General features: G+C 35.9%; 1 pseudogene; it reads left to right on the top strand.

The window, feature by feature from the left end:
* The first annotated feature begins 2,908 nt into the window (after positions 1–2,908).
* On the top strand, positions 2,909–3,422 carry LOC114005951 (PEST proteolytic signal-containing nuclear protein-like; annotated as a pseudogene).
* The last annotated feature ends 2,019 nt before the right edge of the window (positions 3,423–5,441 follow it).

Raw genomic sequence — 5,441 nt, 5'->3', positions numbered from 1 at the left:
AAAATTAAGCTATCACATGAATACGAACAGCAGATGTTTAAAGATGAAAGATACTAGAACCTTAGAAAAAGGAAAGGAGCATATTTACTATGTATCAGTCCCTATACTGACTCAATAGCATTATTTTATTTAATCCTCACACTGACCTTTTGATATAAATATAATTTTCATGCCTATTCTATTATAGATGAGGAAATGAAAGCCAGAAAATTAACATAACTGGTCCAATGTCATACAGAGAGATGGTGACAATATTGGGATTAAAGCTGTCTCGTTCTTAATCCCATGATTTTTTTTTATGCTATTTTCCCTCAGGGGACTTACAAAAGTGTCTAATACCAACTGTTGCCAAAATCCACTGTCATTATGAGAGTTAAATATAAGTGTGGAAGTGTCCTCCATGGGAGCTAAGATCTAGTTCTTTCAGGGAATAAGAGAAATGAAGAATTTCTGCTGAGAATTCACCCTGGAGAGGCAAAATAGCATGCCTTCAAAAAAGAAGACTGAGTCCTCAAAATCTGAGGGGTGTCCTGGCACGTTCAGGGACCAAGGCAACTAAAATTATGCTCTAAACCTCATTTCTTAGACCCCTGAAAGACTCAGACAAGGGTCATAGAAATCCTCAATGCATATTGACCCTCCTGCTTTAAGGAAGAAACTTCTTTTTATAAATCTGAACTCATGATCTCTCTTTGTGGATACCACATTGCAAAACACAGTAGAGGGTTGATTTTGTCACAGAATGACCAGAAACCACCTCAGAGCCACAAGAAATATGAGAAACAAAGAAAATATTTCTCCCCTAAGCTAAAAGAACAATCCGTCATCATCCGCAGACAGTACAGTGAAACTCGTGGAAATGTCTGATAGAGAATTCAGAATATTCATAGTGCCAAAACAAACCAAGATGCAAGAGATGGGAGACAATGAACTCCAGAAGATGCAGGAGAAAAGAGACAATGAGTTCCAGGAGGCAAGGAAGTTCTTGCATGATCTCAAAGAGGAAATACACACCATAAAAAAGAATCAAATGTAGCTGTTGGACATGAAGGCTATAATGCAGGAAATCAAAACTTCCCTCCAAAATATTAAAAGCATATTAGTCTATGCAGAAGATCAAATCTCAGATGTTGAAGGCAAAACCTCTGACTTAGAAAAAAACAAACCAAAAATAAGGGAAAAAAATAGCGAGAAAAATGAGAATACTATAGGAGAAATACTAGATACCATTAAACGCCCAAACATCTGGAAAATCGGTATCCCAAAAGTGAAGAAACTAATAAGGGCATTGATAATCTATTCCATGAAATCCTGGAAGAAAATTTTTCAAATCTAGAGAAGCATTCAAAGATTCAGACCCAAGAAATACAGAGGACTCCTAATAGAATCAACCCAATAAGATCTTCTCCAAGGCGCATCATAACCAGATTTGCCAAATCCACAGACAAAGAAAAGATACTAAAATTGGCAAGAGAGAAATGTCAGGTTACTTATAAAGGTTACCCCATCTGGCTAACATCAGACCTCTCATCAGAAACAATGCAAGCAAGGAAAGAATGGATAAATATAGGCAAGCTAAGTGAAAAAAAAGTTTCAACCAAGAGTGCTATACCTGGCAAGATAATCCTTCATATGGGAAGAAAGGATACAATCTTTCTCAGATAAGCAAAACTTGAAAGAATTTACCAACACCAGACCAGCTCTTCGAGAAATTCTGAAAGTAGTGTTTTACCAGGAAAACTAAAGACACACATACAGCAATAAGAGGACAAAAACCAACCAAGAAAATGACCAACTTAATGTTAAAGATATACCAATAATAATGTTGAATGTTAACTTCCAGGATTTAAACAGAAAGATCGGACCACAGTGACACTGCAGATCAACAGAAGAGAGATTGAAAGTAAGACTGAACTGGGGAAATAGAATTTTATGACTTTTGAGTAAAATATTACTGTCTTTTTCTTTACTATGCTCTGTTTTCCCAATTTAGGGTTTTGCTTTCTTTTGAGCCGTTGATAGATTTAGCAGTTTGTTAAAATGTTTTTTCTTCTTGTTTACTTCTATAAACGGAAACGTGAACTTTTCTCCCTTCCTGACCTCTCTGGAATTGGAAAATATTTGGGAGTATTCTTATTCTGTGGCAGAATGGTTATTTGCAGTTCAATAATACCTGCTGCATTGAATCAGAAATCGGAAATACTCATTATTGGACAGGGCTTTGACTGTAATGTCATATCTGAAGATCAAACCAGAAAACTATGGAACTAAGGTGGATCTCAAGTAAGCCAACAGAAGCTCTTGGAAAGATGGCCTGACACCAAAAGCAGTTCTGCCTGGCAAAGAAGTTTAGAGAAGCTACATGAAAGAATTCATACCATAAAATACCTGGACTTTTTTAGTACAGCATTGTAGTCAGTAGAGATTGGAAAAGAGCAGCCACAACCAGAGGATTATTTTGAGGGAGACTTTGAAGGAAGAAAAAGAGACTGATCTTTGCTAGCAGATGGTATATCACAGAATACTTGATAGGCAGGGCTGATTGAGAAGGTTCATGTGTGGATTGTGTTCTGGGTGTTTGCTATTCAACAGTTTGAATAGTAGACAGGTAAATACTTTTTAAAAAAATACTAAAAATCATACTATCTCTGTTATACAGTCATAAACAAAATTAAAACAAATATTTTGAAAATTATCTTTAAAATTCCTTTTCTTTGAAATTTTGAAAGATGTTTATGAACTGTTAAGAACTATGGTGTTTGAGCAAAACTTTTTCGATATGTAAAGGAAATGTCTGTGAGAAAATGTAAAAATAAATAAAGGATTAAAACATGTATGTCTGTGTGTGTGTGTGTGTGTGTGTATGTGTGTGTGTGTATCTAGTAGAGGCTGGGCTGCAGTGGGGAAAATGGCAGAAGATGAGAAGCCTGAAAAGACACAGTGGGCTGGAGCCACCCGAGTAATGGAGGGGAAAATTCTAGTCGCAGCGCTGAGTAGCAATCTGCCAAAGAAGAAACTATAGACCTCCCAACAAAACCTACAAAGATATCCAAGTTTGGATTTGACATGGATAGTCAGATGGCAAACAAAACATCAGCCATGGCCATCAAGCTTGGATCAAGTGAGCCTGAAGAAACTATTCCAGCTCTAGCTCCAAGACCGTTTTCAGTAGCAGCGGCTTTTAATAGCTCTAGCTCCCAAACCGTTTTCAGTACAGCGGCTTTTAATGAAGATGAACATAGTGAACAGAGGAAATGCCTCCAGGAGCAGAGATGAGGATGGAGAGTACAGGAAGGGATACACCCACGGCGGCCGGACCAGGCTCCTTCAATAGAGGAAAACACAGGTTTTCTGACCACCAGAAGCTATGGGAGCGAAATATGAAATCTCACCTTGCAAATGTCTATGATCAAGACAAATAATGTGTTTTGAAATTGGGGTGTCGGGTGGGTGTGAAGTTAAAAAAAAACAGCTTCATTTTTTTTTAAAAAAATGGTCTAAGACTATCTTTGGAGCAGCTTTTTTTCTTTTTCATCTTAAGACTGAGTGGTACACTAATAAATGAGAGTTTGAAATTCAAGGTAATTTATGTTTTAATACAGATTTCAAGACATTACTAATTTTGTAGTTTCATGTGATTAGTTTCCAAAGGTTACAGATAATTAATCAGAAATGATACCTTTTTAAGAACTGCATGCTTTTCTTAGACACAACTCTTAGCACATTAAGAGGGAAGCAAAAAGTTATTGTCTATTTAAAACTGCAAGCAGTTACTCACTCTTTTTTTTCAGAGACTGATTTTTGCCATAGGGTGAGTGTGCTCACCAGAGAGACAGAAAGCCAGAAAGTGAGAAATCAGCTCCCGGGTGGATGGCCACACCACAATTTCTTCTCCTCCATTCTCCTCTAGGGAATATGGGAAAATACACACATGTGCCCAGTGTGAGTTTCAAGCCACTGGGTCCAGGACTTGAATCACTGTCAACTACATGGGAGTCCAAGGATGCAAGCTTTCTGCCATTTGCTGGTCTGTTACTTACTCTTAACTCCCTCACTACCTAAACTGTCTGGCTCCCAGGAAATACCTGATAGAGAAAGAGTATTGTATTGGGAGGAAAATGTTACTGGACTATCAACAGAAAGTAAATTTAGATAAAATACAGCTTCCCCCCACCCCCATGGACTTCTTTTTGTTTATAGTCATCAAAAAATAAGTATTACATTGCTATCAGTGTATAAAGAAGCTTAGCTCTTTAAAAGAAAAAATAAAATTTTTATATAAGTTGACTATTTGAAATAGCCCGCTTCACCTTAATGGGTCGTGTCTACTTCCATTTGTCTTCAAAGAACAACCATTTGCTCCCAAAGTAAATCAATATTGTGAATGTACTTCTCTTGGCTTGGTTTATTAGCTAGGTCCTGTAAGCATTTCCATCAGAACTTGAAGCAAATTATAAAGAAGCTGATACTAGAAAGAAAGAAAGAAAGAAAGAAAGAAAAAAAGAAAGAAAGAAAGAAAGAAGAAAAAACCAACAAACAAACAGAAAACACCATCCCAATTTCGATGTACATATATATATATATATTATTTAGGCATTTGGCTATTTTTGTTTTTTATAAAATATAATGAACACTAAAAAGGAAGTTTAACATTGTATGAAGATGGAAACAATAAATACAACAATATATACTTTCTGTAATTTTGTATAAGTATTTAAATTTATTGACTTGTGAAATCATTTTGAACTGAATTTACTACAGAATTTATTCGAACACTTCCATGCTTATTTTAAATATCTATATATTGACCAGTGGCCTCTCAAAAGCACACTTTAGGTAATGAAAATAGTAAGAAAATACACATTTAAAAATATTTTGTGGAATCTCTCACCACATATACTTGGTAGATTTGTATGTTACAGGGTGTTGGATTTAGTATTTTTCTATTGTATATGAATTTTCCTTTTAATGTGACAGTTATATGCATCTTTAAAAGTATGGTCTCAGACTAAAATATACAGTGTGTACTGATTTCCCTGAAAACTCCTACAATGTTAAATTTGGAGGCAACTTCAGACTATTACATTGGTGGGAACTACTCACTGAGCATTTTTAATAGGTAGTAAATCCAAAGAAGCAGCCTATGTGTATTCCTAACACTTTGTTCACTTGCACTGAAGTTTAAAATAAGTTCCCAATAAAACAACAGAAATGTATACAGAACTACTAGTTGTTACATGGTTTAATCATATCAAGATACATGAATTTAAATTTTATGTAGGCTGTCCATTTTATTCTGTGTTAAAATAACATCCTTCTCCTTCATTCTTTTCTTGACCCAAATGAAAAATTTTTTTTTTGGAGAGGTTTTCGCTATAGGGCACGTGCGCTCGCCAGACAGACAGAGACATAGAGACAGAAAGCGAGAAATCACCCCCCGG

Source organism: Tupaia chinensis, unplaced genomic scaffold, assembly GCF_000334495.1.
Source record: "Tupaia chinensis unplaced genomic scaffold, TupChi_1.0 Scaffold144991_2, whole genome shotgun sequence".
Classification (NCBI taxonomy): Eukaryota; Metazoa; Chordata; class Mammalia; order Scandentia; family Tupaiidae; genus Tupaia; species Tupaia belangeri.
The sequence above is the reverse complement of the archived record's forward strand: the minus strand, read 5'-3'. Positions and strand labels throughout refer to the sequence as shown.